Here is an 18139-nt window from a genome sequence, read left to right on the forward strand (position 1 = left end):
CATTTTCAAGAGAAGATTATACAAGCATGCCCTGATCTCATCCTCGAGATTTCTTAATACAGTTTTCTTTGCAAATCTAGCCCAGTTGTACTTTTTGCAACTCTTTAGAAAAGAAAACAGCATTTTTAATAAAAACAAGGTATTATGAGAGTAATTAAAAATAAAGAAACCTTTGCCTCTGTAATTCCTTATAGGTGCCTTGGTTTCAGTGATGGGAAGTGGCCACACTCAGCCATCCAAGGGGTCCATTTCAGACTTGGTAATAGCTGTCTTAGAGAGGCTAAACACAGTAACCAAAAGCAAAACAGTTTTCCTTTTGCTAATGAAAGAGAGATTTTGCAACTGTTGGTTCTGCAAGTAACAATCGTCTGACCTTCAAAAACGCATGCCTAAAATTGTCCTAAATCCTTTTCCCGCGTGCACAGCTAAGTGGGCAAATTTTCAAACCAGTAAACATTTCCGTTGACTCAAATAGAGTGCAATAAGAATTGCTTCAAATTGTAATTAATAATGTATGTAGTACTGTACATACACAACTGCCTTCTGAGAAAAATGTTTTCTATTAAATATAATTAATATCTACCTAATTATTGATATATAATAACTCTAACCATATACTTGGAATGGTAGATTTTTCAGTCTTAATTAACCTGCAGAAGACATGACCAGAAGATATCTCTGATGTCAAGAATTTAATAAGATTCAAATAAATATGAACAGGGAGAATATCCACAATAATATTCTACAATGAGCAATTTCATATGAATGAATTTTGTAGTATCATCGAGATATTCAGTAACAGGGGTTAATCAGGAGCTTCCCTAGCTGGCCATCTATTTCCCAGCTGCCCCTTATGGGTTTATTGCTGCATCTTCCTTCCAAGGGTGAGGCGCTGGCCTCTCAGATCCAGACTGCTGTGCTGAATGGACCAGTTCAGTTATCTGATGATTTCCAAGTGCCTACTACATTACCCATGCATAGTTTTGACCTAATTGCAAAATACAATCACTATGCAATATCCAGGAAAATGCAGAAGACTGATAATAAACTTCAGGTCTTGTGTCACTAGTTCAAAAATCCAGTCCTGGTAGTAAGTAAAGGTAACTTTCTGGCTGTTGTTTTCACAGCCTTTTAAGCCAAAGGAGCTGGGAACAGCCATGCACGTGTCCTTGTGCTAAAGCTGGGTTAGCAGGCTGCCTCATCGGCCCAGGGACTGCCTGCTCCACCGCACCATCGGAAAAATGGGAAAGTCTTCTTTCAACAAACGCTCGCAAAGAGATGTGATAATTCAGCATCGAGAGGTGCCATTCAGAAGAAATGATTGCTTCCCTTTCCTTGCAGTTTTGTTACTCTGTTTGGCATTGTCCATCCATTGTCAGTTTTTCAGCAGCTTTTAGGGTTTTTTTCTTCCTCCCTTCATTCTCACTTCTTTGTCTTTTCAAAGACAAACTGGAAAAAAAAAGGAGGAAAGGAGAGGTAGAGAAGTGAAAAACAAGGGTTTAAAAAAAAAAAAAAAAAAAAAAAAAAGCATTTCCAGGAAAAAGTTTTGCTTCTCTCAAAAACTGTTGAGTGAAATGTGTGGCCAGCACTTCTTACAGCTATTAAACTCACCGTGAAGAACAAAGAAAGAGGTTATTGCTGTGTGAGATGCAATAGAAAGCCATTGAGTCTTCCAGCTGATGTACTCACTGCACAGGTCAGCGAGTGCTTCTTGGTGCGTCTGTTGCTGAAGCTTAACGTCCCTGTGGCACAGCTGTGCTGCGATGCCTGTGTTGTCATCCATCCCCTCATGCACTGCACCTCCTGCAGCTCCAGCTAGCGAAAAGCTGCGGGGAAAGTGCAGCCTCTCACTCCAACTCCACCATTACCTTGGCCAAGCCTGAACATGACAACTTGGTTCAAGCTCTCCTCCATCTGCCTCCTTACTCCTTTTCCATTGTTTATCAGATTTAGGCTTCGTTTCCTGTGTGACTGACTTTATTCCTCCCATCCTGTTTCATGCTTTGTTTTTTCTTTTTTTTTAAATCTCTTACTGATCATCTTCATTACCGCAGTTTCTTGTGCCATGCCCCATGCCAGGCTGTTACATTTATGCCTTCACTGCTGTTAAAGTGATTAAAATTTTGAGTGCTGTGGAGCTTTCTCTGAAGTCAGAGATGCAAATTGCATTAATTCTGCCACAGTCATAGGAACAGCAGAAAAAAGACTAACATGGGAGCAGGCAGAGGCTCAATAATAAGGTAAAGAGATAGCAGGGAAGAATATAAATAAGATTTCTGTATACAGAGTTTGCACCCATTCAGGTTAATTAATGTGATACTCTATATGAACACTTACTTCAGTTTTAGAGTGACTTGGCTGTTCCTGATCAGCTAGCGCAAAGCCGAGATAAACCTGGATTAAGTCAAGGCTGGAATGCACAGAGAAGGACTACTTGGATATTGTGTCCCAAAGCACACATTTACTTCAGCCAGCTGAAACACTGATTTATATGATGATGTTTCAGGATGGAAAGTATATATTAATGGAAAGGCATATCAACATTTAATTGGATGTACAGGATGTTTTGGAAGACCTTTCTTAGGTTGTTTGTTTATACAGCATTTCATGAGACTGGGATCTTTGAAAACTACTAGAAACAAAAAAAAATAGCAAATGATAATAAAATATATTTGGCAATAGCTACTTTATCTAGATGAGAACAAAGAGCTGCATGTATTCTGAATGGCAGAGGATCAGAAATGGACCTGAACTTATATTATTTTCATAATTAAAAAGAAACACCTGTTTTTCCCCCTTTAAAAAAAAAGATGACAGGGAAGGAAAATATCCCAAAGTTCTATGGGCAGCTTTACAAGTTTTGAAAGATCAGATAAATCTCATACAGACTCATATACGAAGTCTAGTGTTTCAGGAGAGGAGACACTATCTCTGCACCGCCAGTGGTCAGTCGTGCTGATGCCTGGAGAGACCAGGTAGCTCCAGATCCAGGGTATGGACTGCCAAGCTGCTTGGTTTAAGGTACCTGGCTTGCATTCAGCTCCAATCTGCAGTGGCCGTGATCTATACACTGAATTTAATGAGCTAACTTCATTTTGGATTAGAACTGTGCTGTCTGAGTTGCAAACACATACTTCCACTGTTGTTGGAAGGTATGCCAGAGAAATTAGTTGAATAGCCGAAGACTGATTTATCATTTTTTTCACAGGGTATACCCTTCGCAGCTGGGCGTCATGCTGACAGGGAAACATAAGGAAGTTTACACTTTGTTTTTGTAATATTCTAAAAGTAATTAAGGGGGAAACACAGAAGCAAGCAGTTCCCCCTCCTGGTCTGCTTCAGATGAGGAGAGAGAAAGGTCAATTGAAATTTTTACTGAGTCTTGTTTCAGAGCTGCAAGACATGCTATTCATATTATTAATCCTACATTGTTATTCCTACGCACCAGACCTGCTTGGTATGCATTCCACTTGCGAGGAATAATGATAATTTCAGCTATCTTCAGACCAAGATGTACAAATCATAGCTATTAGCAGAGAAGTAATTTTAAAAATAGTGATATTTCATTTCAAGTTAACATTGTCCCAGTGCTAATACCAAAACTTGTCTTTTATAAGAATATTTATAAAATTGCTGGTAACATTCCAGCAATAGAATTTAACTCTTTAACCTACAGTTCTCAGAGTAGCACTAGGAGAGATTCATCTCAGCAAATAACCTGCAGGTAGGTTGGTCAGACAAAAATGTGGAGAAATTCATAAAAAATTGATCAGGTTTATGTCTGTGACCTCATTCCACCATACTTGGGCATTGGTGAGAAGATCTGAGGAATTCGGTCTTTTCTTGTCTTGGGCAATGTCCTGCTTCATCTATACTATGCACCACTAGCTGCTGAGTCCACTTAAACAATTTTAAAATGAACAAATATATGTGAGAGAAAAATCTAGCTGGTTAAATGTTTGTGGAAAGCTATTATAAGGGACTTGCTGGCAAGGTCAGCCTTAGTTTTCTTTTAACTCCATATGCGTATTCCTAGGATAGGGTATTTAGTTGTTCCTATTTCCAGGTCCTGCACCTAAGTCACAATTTCTGGTTTGCAAAATTAGAAATTAATGAAGTACGCTGGCATTAGGAGGACTCCTCAAGAGAAAAATCCAGCAATAAAAGGCTGGTAATTGCCACAGAACAAGGAACTGATGGATAGTGCACCATGCTCTGGGTGCAGGTAGGTAGGCAGAGTGACTCATGTCGTAGACTATATAAAGGGATGAGTAATCAGTGAAAGCAGAGTGAAAGAACAGCTTGTCTTATACGAGACAGGCAGCTTCAACTGGAGATCACCTCTCTATGACAGAAAAGCAGTAATGAAAAATCTGTTGAGTAGAAGAAAGAAGGGTAATGGAAGAAAGCAGTAGAGTATCAGTTCCCAAACTGAATCTGCCCGAGAACTGACATCACGCACAGCAACAGCAGCAATTCGTGGCCATGGGCAGAGGAGAAGGCGTTCAGCTGTTCATGCAATATACTCTGCATACTGCTGTGGATATGCAAGCAGTATGCAAAGTGATGTGGCAGAGGCATAGAGCCTATTGCAGGTGGTAGCTAAAAATGCCTCCATTGTGGGCCCTGCGATAAAGCTGCCTGGACAGTACAGATTCAGAAGTAAAGGGGGACATGCAGTTTTTTCAGGCAGAAGCAACATTGTGGTGTTTGAATGTTACAACATTAACATCTGTGTGGTTAACTGTCATGATATTCATTGACACCCAGCGAAAATAGTGAAATGAATAGGTGCTTGCTCACAAGAAAATTGCCATTCGCTGCAGAGAACAGCAGAGCTGAGTTGGTACAAGAGGCTTCTTCCCGGTTCCCGGTAAAGAAGACTTATGTTCCAGTGCAGTATCCCCCAGCACGGTGCCAAGGAAGCTCCCTTTCCTCTTTGCACTCTCCCGGCTGTACCTCGGGCCGCCTGTGGAGATGCAGCACAGCCCATGCCTCGTGTCTGCCCCAGAGCAGGGCCCCACTGCAGCCCCTGCCACGGCTGCCACCGAGCTCCTCTGCCCAAGCATCCTTCTGCGCAACCTGGGTGCTGAGGGAGTTGCAGCTGGTCTCACCCACGTGAAGACCTGAAATGGCAGCAGGACATGGCAGCACACGTACTCGGTTCGGACCCAAGAGTGCAACAACAGCTGTGTCCCCAGCGCAAGATACAATGTGCTGGGACTTCTTCCTTATTTGAAGAGGTGTGGTCCATTAACACGTTAAATGAAAGCCAGATCACCACTTCTCCACTGGTCTTGGTAATCACATTCAGTAATAGAAACAGAGGAATATTCTGACACTCTTAGCTCTCTAATATTTTGTGCACCCAGTTCTCTTGGACTCTGTTAAAACTTAAATTATTCCCCCAATTTCTGATTTTGTGCGTTTGTTGTGTATATCCAAGCAAGGCGTTGGAGTTATTCACAACACTAGTCATCGTGACTGAGCAGAAATGGGATGGATTTGTCTTTGTTCTCTGGCAGGATAAGCCTAAGCATTAGGAGAAAGTCTCCTGCTCTTGCATTTGAAAAACGGAACTCCATAACTGCACTATTCTTGCTTAGATTCTATCCCATAAACAGTCTCGCTAAACATTTGCAAAGACGAGCAAACACAGCCAACTCCTATTAAGTTATACTGAGCAACAATCCCATCGCAAGACATTTATGTTTTCTGCATGTTCCACTAGGAGAGAGGTCCCTTTAAAGCTTTCAGTATGATTTAAACACAAATGCTTTTTATATAGGTCAGGAAAGAGAAATGTAATTTCCTCTAGTTTTGTTTGGTCAAAGTTCTCTGTTCTAGCACTTAATTAATGACTCTGGCGAAATGTTTTGAAGGCAGCAATGTTTCTAACCCCAAATGCGTTGCCAAATTGAGTACTTCCTCCTCATTGTCTATTTTGGAGAGGAGGCTGAACTCACATCTATGCACTGCTAATAAAACCAAGGAAACTATTTTTATGGCTCTGGAAAAAAAGGTATTTCTTCCTCAGTACTCATCTCTGTCAATTATAGCTGCAGAAAAGAAGAAGGTGATATAACAGGTTTGGAAAGCAAGGAAAAGGAGAAAAGGGAAATCAAATAGAATGGTGCAATGTTATACCAGATGGAATAATCAGCTTCACTGGTTGGCTTTGACACATAATTTCCTTATTTATATATCCACCCTTGAAACCCAAGCATTTAGAAAGAAGTCCACATAAGGACATGAGCACCCAGAGTGGAAATTAGGCAGAACTGAGTCCAGAACACAACGCTCAAATCTTTACCTAAATCCATGAGTGCTTGATTTTTTACCAGTAAATTTCCCTAGGTTTTTAAGCTTTCACATCTCTTATGGCTCCATCATGCCAGGCAAGAGCAGCTCAGCCCCTGTCCCAGGGCTGAGATACCGCAGTGCTGAGGGGTCTAAGTCGGCAAGCGCACCCAGGGCTCCTCTTCTGTATTCCTACAGATGCAACTCCAAACAGACAGAACTGCCTTCAAAAACATATCCAGGAGAGGAGATAATTCGCTACTATTGCATCACAGTCTAGAGACCACTGGATTCGAGATCCTCAAGTTCAAGACTTTCTGCTATCTAAAGGGCACAAAATCACATCTTCTAGTTCCACACTTAATATCCTAATGGCCAAAGTCTAGATTCATTTCACCAAGATTTTGCACTGAAATGAGATACCAATAGAAAGATTTAGGGACTTTCAGAAGATGATTCAGCCCAGCTGAACTTCCTGGTTTGGTCACTATCGAGGGAGCCTAGGTAAATAACTTAGCTCAGCACCCAGTCAGATGGTTAAGCCATGCTGGGATGGACCCACACTCAGGTGCTAGCAGCTGTCTGTGCAAAGCGGAAATCTCAAAGCCTCTATTCCCACAGATGAGCATCCCGCATCCTGCACCACTTCCATTTCCACTGTGATTGCTCCAACCTGGCAGCCCCTGACCCAGCACCACGTGAGTCTGGAGCCCTCCCAGCAGGATACAAGTAGATCGACCAGGTGGATGCTACAAAACAGAATGAAAACAAAATTGCTCTGTTGTCTTTTCCTTAGTGGGGGGACAGTGACACAGATCTCTCTCTTCTACCTGTATGTGCTTTTCCCATGAAACTTGCAGGAACAGGAGGGTTCTGTTTTGCAGTCATATTTCGCTGGCATTTCAAATGGAGGAGAACTTTTTTCACTGGGAATGACAGATGGTTAGAGAAATCACATGAATCTCATTCCCTTAGACAGCTGTACAACCCTGGAGCATCTGTTGAGTCAAAGACAATGATTTCCCCATGGTAAGCTACAAGCATGGGCTTCCTCTCAGATGGCTGTCCTGCTCTTCCTGAGTTGCCTTCTGCTCAGGAAGAACTATTGCACCTCCCAGGTGCTAAGGAGGGTAGACTTAAGGATAGGCATAACTATTTTGAGAGATTCAGGAAGAGACAGATCAAATAGAAGTTGCCACTCCCTGACCAAAGTCCCTCAATCTTAGAGATCGTTCATCTTTCAAGGCAAGACTGTGTCACTAGCTGCCTGCCTATGAAATAAGTCAGAACCGAATATTCAGCTGTCATAAAACACACTTGGTCTGGAATACGTTGCTTCTTGGAGACAGCTCCAAAAAGAACACACAAGACTTTAAAGCATCCAAAGCATCATCCCTCTTGTAGACACGACTGCACCAGACAGTTTCCAGTTGCCATAGCTCCTGACTGCCCATTTCCCAAGGCTTTGTGCTCTTAGACATATTGATAGGACTGCCCTGTCCCTGAGTGATGTCAGACCTCACATCCGAACTCTTCAACTGGTTTGTTCCTACAACCACAACTCAACAGTGAGAGAAAAGCTTGCTGATAAAGGCTGTCCTGCTTCTGAACAACACCCCTTGCCAGCCCTTGCCGTGCTGTGATACCCTCAACGTGAAGGAGCACTTTGGGGAGGACGGCCCTGCTGCATGCCCCAATCCCACTGGGAAGCTCTGCTCAGGGGGTGGCAGCAGGCAGCAAGCGGTTCCCAGGCCCTCCTGCCCATCAAGCTCAAGGTACCTCCTTCTTGCGGCAGGCTTTCCCCTCAAGGAGCCAAGACCTTTCCTCAGAAGTAGCCAGGACTCCCAGCTCCCGTCCAGGGACACGGTCTCCTGTGGAGCACCAAGTTCCGTGGCAGCCACGAGACGTTGCCTCTGCAGCAACAACTCTACCCAACAGCTCTGAACTCCACCTCAGAGAGGCTGAGCTTTGGCCCTGGTGCCTGGCTCTCTTCTCCTGAGCTCACAGCACAACCCTAGATCCTGAGCTGAACTACTGCTAAACCCACAAATGCCATACCCTCATTTTCTCCCAGCTACAATCCTTACCTCGTAAAATCAGAAGACTCTAAGGACTACATCAGAGATACTCAAAAATCTCAAGAAGAGCCACAGGCACATCTTCACTGCAAGTTATTATTAGGGAAGGAAACTCTGTAAAGGCTTATCAATGTTGTAACTATAAAACACTGAATTTCCATGACAGACAAAGCATGGAATAATATGAGGCCTGAATTTCTTCTGGATGATTGGAATAAGCCCATATCCTGACACTAACCCTGATGCAGGGCAGGCTGATGCGAGTGGTGGAAATGACCAGGTGAAGTCGCTGCAAAGAGAGCTGGAAGTTTCACTGCTAAGTAAGGGTGGTAATGATTTTGGTTTTAATGCAACAAGACAGCTTTCCCTGAAATAATAGATGGTAAAATAACAGATCCGTGCACAAGAGACAACAAAGCAGCAATCTCAGGGAAGAACAACAATATGGACAACAGCTAAAAAGTAGACCACAAAGCTACTACTGAAGTATTTGATGGGTGCATTGCCTATCTTCAACAGCAGCTCACTTAGCACAAACACTACTCACTTTATGTTGTTCTACAGACTCACAGCATCTGAGAAAATAAATGACAGTCAAGGACTTCTCATTTGGCATTTCTGCTTTCTGCTGGAACACAGTGATATTGGTTAAACACGTGTCTTGTAAACATCTTCCTGCAGTGTTCTTGCTTTGTATATTCACACAGCCAATGCAGATTCTGTGCTTTATTTTTGACACAGAAAACTTGTAGTGATTTTTATGTTTAAGGCATTCATTCTACAATTACTGCTTCATTTACTTCACCTAATGTCAATATACTCTTTTTGTGTGAAAGAACTTTAGAACATATTAAGAAAACATATTTGCACACATAACCCTCACACTGCCATTACAAGTTTCAGTGACCCAAAAAGTGATCCATTCCCAAAGTGTTTGGATCAGTGAAGTTTCTCTGTACTGTTAGAGTGACCCGGCAAAGCCAAGAAAGCAGAGCTCAAAAGACCAGAGAAATCCCCATTCACGAGCCGGCACAGTCTGGGAACAAAGAAGCCAAGGCAATACAGAGTCACAGACACTGACTTTGCAAAGCTGGACAGTGTTAGCAGGAGGTGCAAAGCTGGATGAAGGGGAGAACAACAGCCCCGAGGCTTTCTCTTAAGAGCAATGTGCAACATCCCAGAAGAAAACTGACTGGACTATCTGCCTTCAAGTTAGTATCTTCATTTTAAGCTGGGTACAGGTGCACATGCTTTATGGGGACTAGTTATATTATCAGAGAAAAAAGCAAGCCACAGAAGACAATAAAGAAATGAAAAAAGCAAGCCACAGAAGACAATAAAGAAATGAAATACAGAGCTCTCAGTGCTGATCAAAAGGGGTCTCACTAAAAGAATATAAGATCTGGTTGTTACAAATATTTACAAAAATACAATCAGGGATTGCAGCAGAGATACTAAAATACTCATTGTTTTAAAAAGAGATCACACATGGATCTCATCAAGCTGACACCCCTAGGAAGAACAGGTCATCTGTACAGTTAAGGAAGAGTGTGAGGGCACGGAGAAATGAAGAAGCTAGTAATAAAAACAGGCTAGGAATGAAGGAATCTAACATGATTCAAGAATTACTTCTCTGTCTTAAATGTAGAAACTAAAGGCGTTTTTTTTCTGGGAATCATAGGGCCAGCAGAACCACTAGTAGAATGATCTTAAAATAGAGAAAAGGGCTTTCGTGTGAAATCTATTTTGTCTGTTTTAAGGAAAGTCATTATTAACTGAAACTGACCTTAAACCAAGGAGTGCAGCCTCCAAAAGGGACCTCACAAACATCTTCCTGCCCCACAAAAAACCCACAAATCCTATCTGCAAATTCAAACATCAAGTATACCCAGAGGATACAATTCTGGGAAAGTCTAATGGCATTTCTGGACAGAATAGGCAGGGGAGCAAAGTGCACAAGTGTCATCTCAATCTGATTTAAAAAACAAACCTGCATAATCCCAGGCATATGTAGACTGTGATTGCCAGAGCTCATAGAGGCCTCCTGCAGAAAGACAGCACAAAATAGCGGTTATCCCAGCCTCTGCTGAGAAGTTAACGGGAGAGGCCAGACTCTCAGTATTAGCTGATTTTTTTTTTTTTTAGGATAGTGATTTTTCAGGATTCATAGAATTTGACCACGTCCTCTACTCTCTGATAGCTTTGCCACTACTTAACTTTCTATCTGTACAATAGATTTATATTCAGTTTCTTCCTGCAATATTTTGGAGAGAGAATGAAATCTTAAAAGACCGAGAAACCTAAAACCAACAGCAATTAAAACAAACAAACAAAAAAAACAGAAAGCCTTTGTACTGCCTCAAAAGGAAAATGAATTAATGAGTTTAACAGGAATCTCCTAAAAATGCCCTGTGTGTCAAAAAACAGGCTAAGTCAGGCGAAGAGTCCCACAGATAGCATGGGGAGGAGCGGACCCATGCAGTGAAGCAGACACATTAGCTCAAGTCCAAGACTAGTCTTTCCTCCGCAAGATAAAGGCAGCGAAGGCAACGAGGCAGAGACAGCCCGCTGGAGCCATTTGCTCTGGTCCCAGCACAGCCGACGCAGCAGCAAGGTCAGAGCTTCGAGGGCAGGGTCTGGAGCAGGCCGCCGCAGCACAGAAATGCAGCTATCTCCTTAATAGTCATAAGCCCCGATCCCCAGGACAGTGGAAAACAGGGTAAAAAGAGCAAAGCTTGCACGTAGTCCCACAGCCCAGCGGTATGTAGAGCAGGCACGTCTGCTGGCAATTGCAGAGAGCAAAGATGAAACCTTCGCTAGTACAAAATCTCACGAGAACAAAGCAAGTGTGCGAAAAAGGAAAATACAAAACACATTCTCAAGAAACGGCTGGTGCCAAATATTTTTTCTGTGCTTGAAGTGTCGGCTGGGTCTGACAGGTGCCTTTGGAAAAACAGCAATCAGAGCAGTAGCTAATGGCTCCCTAAATCCCTGCTGTCAAGCACCAGCATGCTAGTCATTTCTACACTTTTCCTTTCTAATGGCTAAGTACACCTTCCCAAGATACCAAGCCTTCCGTGTATCCTAAATAAACACTAAACTCCCCCAACCTTCTCAAGGGCTGAAAACTTGGACAAGGACACGCAAACCCGCTCCACCGCCTGACACCCTGCTACTTCTGTCTCTCCATGACCCCCAGCTCCTCCTCACCAAAAGGTTTTGACCAGATTGTATTTCTGTCCATTCCTTCCCCCTCTCAGTGCAGTGAGAACAGCCTGGCCTGGGGGTCTGATTTCACCTGGGATTTCAAAGACTTAATTCACTGATGGGCTGCATTTCCCAGACCCCGCACAAATCACTTACCCTCCCTTTGGAATAGGGGTGCTGCTGTTCACCCTCACGCAGAGACCCTGGGAGGACGCAAACCGGAGACACTGCAAGCCACTCCCTGGAAAGGAGAGCCAAGGAAAGATGCTGTATAAATGCGATGTAGATTCCTGCCTGCCACTCTAGTTTCCCAGGATAACTGACTTCAAGCACTCCTGCCTGCCTGAACATACCTCAATAAAGTTAATGTGTGCTCACCAGGAAGACAGACTTTTTCATCAAAATAAAGCACTACCATCAAATAGTGATTCTGAGGTAACGTTTCCCATTGGTAGAAAAAGAATCCGAACTCATAGCTTCAAAGGATTGAAAAGCATTCATTAATCTTTGGTCAACAGCTGGGCTGTAGGAGATAAGCCTGAGCTTTTATTTCGATGCACTTGTTTTCTTGAATCCATGCTGATATGGTCTCTACAGAAACACTGATCACAGGAAGTTTTTCCTAGTGTGGAGAAAGCAATTTTTCAAAACAAAAGTATGAAGTAAGCAACTCACTGGGGTCAGGAAAGGGAGAAAATCAATGGAACAAATGGCTGATGAATGACAGAATTATTATGAGTAGCTTAACTAGACTTCCAGAGCACCAACAGTGGATGGAAGGATGGCAAGAGAAGGAAATTGGTGCATACTGAGCCAGGAATAAGAAAACACATGAAATAATTACTGTATTTTTGTAAATTATGCTGATCCTTTGCAGGTAACATTTGCAAAATTAAGGCCAGATTCTACAGCCAGAAAGCCCATAGAAGCCTTGACATGGAGGTTAGCAGTAATGGGATCTGGCCCATGGATAATACAAGAAAAACAGAACAAGCCAAAGATTATTTTCTTTTCGTTGGTTGAGATTTTAAAAGGGAACTAAAGATTTAGTGTGTTCACCACAGTATAAAAATTTATAAAAGGTTTGGTTTTCAGAGGGAAATTGTCCACTAACTCCAAAAAATCAGGATTTTTTGAAAACATCTCAAGTTACTACTGAAGAATGTTTGAAACCAAAAATCACCCATCATTTCTGGAAATTTCATGGAAAAAAGAAGCTATATAAAAGCAAAGTCTAGTGGTTTCCCTTTACATGGTGGCAAGTTTTGATTAAAATTTATATTTTTTTACTTGTTTCTTCAGTGGCTGGCCTAAAATGTAATTATATGAACAATCTAGCGTTTTGAGGCTATGAACATAAAAATGAAGATTTAAACTTTGTGGCTTTAACCTCATATCTCTAAAGGTCAAAACCAAAAGTACACATCTGACAACCTCAGATTGTAGTAGAGTCCAATCCTATACCTGCCTTAATCCCAAACCCGTTGCTTCTTGCTCGTCTTTTCTTCTGCTGAGTTGCCTTGTTTTACAGAAAAAAATGGGTTTTATAGTCTTCTGTAACACAATCACTGCTTTTGAAGCTTGAGTAAATACATGAAGAGAAGATCTGAAGGAAATAACAGCTTAGTATTCAAATGAAAGATATAAATAACATAACCATAATGCCTATTTGTAGAGTTTATGGTGGTGTTTTACCATTTCAACAATACTAAGAAATTCTTCTCCCGTAAATTTTATTTGAAATCTACTACCTATAAAACACAGTGTTTAGTTTACCTTGCTATCTGTTTTAACAGGACTGCGTAAGAGGCAGGGTCTGATATTCCCAGAACCTCCATCACTTGCGAGGAATTCTCTTACTTAGCTGTGCTTATGACCAGATTTACATAAATCTGTGAAAGACATGAAACACAGTAACACACCTCCGCTGCCTGTGAGAGTTGCTCCAACTCAGCCACATGCAGTTCTCAAGGAGCACGGATCCCAGGGCTTTATTTCAAAACACCTGGCTCAGCGCTGCTCCGTTGCTGCGGGCGCAGGTGAGGCTGTCGGCGCCGCGCTGCAGCGAGCGAGCCCCTCCACCAGCCCGTTGTTTGGCCTGTTCCCAGCAGTCGCTACATAGCAGCTGCGACGCCGCTGAGTTATGGTGCTCTGAAAGAGGCTGTTATGGGCTGCAGAGCCTTTATTCTGCACATAGTCTATATATAAAATGGTGGCATTTTGTAGGTGCTGTATGGCAGTGTTATGCCATATGCAACAATGTGACAGTAATGCTGGGTTATACCATTATATAGACTTCTACCCAGAAGTAGTAACTGTTAAGGGATTAACTTTTAAGGGTTTTGTATCTTTTTAAAATTTTTTACTTAGCTTTTAAAAAGGCCATCTAAGCAAGTACTAAATCTGAAGTTACTGCTGCTGTTGATGCTCAGCAGGGGGGTGCATTAGCTGTCCCTCCCATGTGCTCGGCGCTACCCCTGCAAAAAACCTCCCTTGCATTTACAGACAGGCAGATACGCAAACAAATCAGTTCCTGAAACTCACTAATGCACAGCAAACTGGAAACCTCAGAATGGTCAGAGACGTGTGAAACCGTTATATATTAGGGCCTGACAGCAACCAAATGACAACGTGAAGGCACCAAGCAGCTGCCCGAGGCTGTTGGCGGCACTGCGCTGCCTGTTGCGGGTGCTCTGTGCGAGCCCGGTGGGGCACGGCCAGCGATGCGAGTGGAGCTGGTGCTGCCATCCCTCGTGCACCCGGTGCGCTCGCTTCCCTGCTCTTGGCGGGAGTGGCAGAGGGGACAGAGCCACCACGGCTGTAGGAAACTCCCGAGGACCTGCAGTGCGAGACTGGACCTAAAAGGCATAACAGACTATGCACGGCCAGGTCCGAATGCAGTGCATTTGTGAGGTTTTTATTTTTTTAAACCAGCTTAGTTTGCGTGCAGACTGTACTGTATACCAAGGGTGAGATTTAACAACAGACAGCATCTAACACCTAACGTGTCCTACATGCAGAGCTTGGCATTGAAGAGCTCCCTGACCGCAGAGTGCCCCTGACCATCTCCTGGGAATACTTTTCGACTGAAATGCCAAAGACTTACTTAAAGCATGCCTAACCACCATAAGAGCTCCACACTGAAATTATGCAGGGCTTACACACATGCATACAGTAGCTGAAATTGGAAACCATCTAAAACAGACTGTAAATACTCATCAGTTCTCAGCAGTTAGAAAAGAGAGTGCAGGAGAGAGAGGAGACAGACATACCTGCGTTACCAGAGCTGCCAAGAAACTGAAGAAAAGGTTTAACAGACTTCTAGTCTATTCAGGGGGCAAATTCTCTTTGTGCATTGCATGAATGATACACAGCTATTAAAAGATGATCTTCCCCTCTTATACGGCCCAGCCCAGGAATCTGTTGGGCTTAGTGGCCATAGGATCGGCATGAGACAGCTCCAGCGCTCTGAAGGATGCGAGTCCCCTTCACAGCGAACCGGGGTTTATGAACGTGGCAAACCTGCCTCTGGAACTGATCTTGTTTCTGGAGCCTTCATCCTTCTCACTTCAAATTTAATCAGAAATAATCACTCCTTTTGAACAACAGGAAACCTGGCTGCTACCAAAGTCTCCATATGGGAGATCTCAAGATCTCAAGTGTTGGGGGTCAAAGAATACCCAGCCACATCCTCAGGTGCTGAGAGTTTTCTTGTACCCTGACTTTAATACCTGTTTTAATGTGATGAACCCTGCATTAAACTGCATAAAACTAATACACCAGGTAACAAAGTTGCCCTTTGAAAAGTTTCAGCACAGCTACTGAGTGCAGTTGCACAGAAAGGAGGTGTGTGTGCACACGGCAGAGTCACGGATGGAAAGGCCACAGATCCTGTTGTCAGACCAACGCTAAGGTACTGGCCCTGCAGGAGGATATTAGCTTTCAGGAAAAACGCCAAGAGCCCTTCCCAAATATGAGCATGCAATTAGGAGATCACAAGGAATGCCTTTCAAAATGACACATGGCGCTTCTGCACCAGCAATGGTCTTGTGCAAGAGATCTCAGAGTGTTGCAGAAATCACAGATAATGGGAAAGAGGATGAAAGGAAACTTGTGCAAACATTGTCTCCAGCAGAGGAATGACAAATGCCCTGGGGAGAGATCCTTTAAACACTCTGGCAAATTGTGCTATAATCAAGGTGTAGGCAAATAAAAGGCCATTGTATTCACAAGTGGATCAAAAGAACTTTTGAAATGCTAAGGGGATTTGAGAAGAAAAAAAAAAGAAAAATAAGAACTTTTCAGGGCATGTGGATGACAACTGTCTTTTGTGCTGGGAACAGGAACAGAAATAACTTCATTTCTTTAATATGGCATATCAGTGCAAAAATCTTTGTCAAAGCTGGGGTGCATCATTAATAATGCAGTACTAATGTGGTAACTGCCCTGTTCAAAACTGAACTAAAAGCAGGGAGGTTCATACATAGTTCCCAATATCAGAGGAACAGGAAATATATCTGCAAGAGAGAAAGGAAAGACTTTAACAGTCTGGAGAAAATGACAGCCCAAAAGAAAGACATGACCCTCAGATTTCTCTTTGGTCTTTCCAAGTCCTGGCCAGGGCATCTCACTCTCATGTGTGCTTGAGTTAGTTTTGCCCCCAAAAACGGATGAAGATGACAATATACCAGAGTATTCAGTCAAAGGAATAAGGGCAAATGATTTTCTCATCCCAGGAACTGTTCTTAATATATAGTTGAAATTAGATGAAATGAGGTGGATGAGAGACCTAAGTTACAACTTGCAGTGGAGTAGCCACAAATGAACAATAGCTTGAAGATTAAAGCTATGTTAAAAACTGCGCTTTTTTCCACTTCTCAAAGCATGCTTCTTTTGCCTTGCCTTGTTAACTCCATTTCCATTCCTAGGCTACACTGACAAACAATATATACTCTAAGCTGTAAAAAACCTTATGATTGAACCAGCATCCACAATTGTATGCTGTATAACTCTAACTTCACATTGTTTACTCTATCTTTAGTGTGTTGTGCCTTATCCGATATAAGGACCTTTGCCCTCTGTGCAGGGGCAACAATAAGTTATATACATAGTCTGTAGCTACCAAGAACTCCAAAGAAACCAGCTGAATTAGCAATAAAAAGATACAAGAAGCACAGTAGTTATTAAATCAAAGAAGAAGTATTAGTTGCTGTTCTTAAAACAAGTTCAAATTGTCACAAAATATTTGCAAAATATTCCACTCACAAATTGCTTTGGCAATTGCAATGGAAAATCTCTGGGGTCAGATTCTCTGCTAAACTGGGCAGAGAAGCTGAGCCAAGGCAGCAAGATGCTTTAGGTTAGGATACAATCTTTTGACAATTCCTGTAAGAAACTACCCTTCTTTTTGCACAAGGGAACCTCCTGCAGTAAGATTTTGCAAACGCCAGTTTTCTTTAGACTTGAATATCAGAAGGGAGTCAAGCATATGTTGGAATTACTCTGTGACTGCAGCCTGAGACTAAACAACAGGTAATGTTTCTCAATTAGACATGCTAATCCTACTTACAAAAGCCAGACAAGTATGCTGTGCATTCACAGATTTAGCCGAAGGGCTTGCTAGGGCAACCTTCTTATGGCGCATAGCTGAGACAACCCAGCTGTGTCCTCGCCTGAAGGGAATCTAGGTAATAAATGAAAAGTAATCCTTTTATATTCATACAGTGAGATTATAGGTATGTAACCCCTGCAAGCCACTTGGTTTCCAATAGAAATGCTAGGACCACACTAGTAGGACATGGTAGCATGTGAGAGGAGAGAAAAATGGAGCTGCTTTGCTTTTACCAAAAGAAATGAAGGCTCACCAGTAGGCATGCCTGGTCTTAGATGGGGTGTAACAAATCTGTCTGGCTCTTTAGGGTTGATTCCCCATAACTGTCATCAATTTAATAAGCCAAGGCTCACATTTTAATTGGCGTCCTATGGAAGTCGCCATACGCTGTTGCACACTGTCTACACGGGCAGCCCTCAGGCGGGCTGCTGAGAGCGCCGCTGGCCGCCCCGGGAGAGACAGGCCATCTCCTCCAGGCTGCGTCACCCCTTCAGCGGGACACCGGGTCCCTTACTTCACTCCTTAGCAACATAACTGAATCCAGGGGGGGGGTTCAGCTCTCACTTTCTTTCCCCTCCTCTCCCAGCAGGACTCAGCAGACCCTCTACCCTCTCTTCACCCTGGAGGTACTGACTCCCTGGGCTTGCGCCCCACAGCACAGCCGGGACCTGGCAGCAGGTCCCCAGGGAGACCAAGCACCTGGCTCCTCTACCGCTCTCCGCTGCTCCCTCCACTGCTTCACTCCTCCCCGGGTCTTCCCATCATGCTCCAGCCACCTCATCTACAGACAAACTTGCGTTAACGTCCTGCTTCAATCAGACTTCCCATGCAACCTCTAGAGAGGCTGGGAGGACAGCTTTTAGACTTTCATTCAGACTAATTGCACCATTTTGCACTCACTTTCATTTAAAGCTTCATAGAAGCTAATAGGTCATCCAAATAA

General features: G+C 43.1%; 1 long non-coding RNA gene across 1 annotated transcript in view; it reads right to left on the reverse strand.

Moving 5' to 3' along the window:
* The window catches only part of LOC112987057 (uncharacterized), a 54493-nt gene that overhangs the window by 5557 nt on the left and 30797 nt on the right, over positions 1-18139 (reverse strand). Inside the window, exons 6-7 of the long non-coding RNA XR_010385626.1 lie at positions 11742-11826; positions 10369-10422 (exon numbers count right to left, since the gene is read on the reverse strand). This is a non-coding gene — a long non-coding RNA (uncharacterized LOC112987057). The remainder of the gene's footprint in view (positions 1-10368; positions 10423-11741; positions 11827-18139) is intronic.

This window comes from Dromaius novaehollandiae, chromosome W (assembly GCF_036370855.1).
Source record: "Dromaius novaehollandiae isolate bDroNov1 chromosome W, bDroNov1.hap1, whole genome shotgun sequence".
NCBI lineage: Eukaryota > Metazoa > Chordata > Aves > Casuariiformes > Dromaiidae > Dromaius > Dromaius novaehollandiae.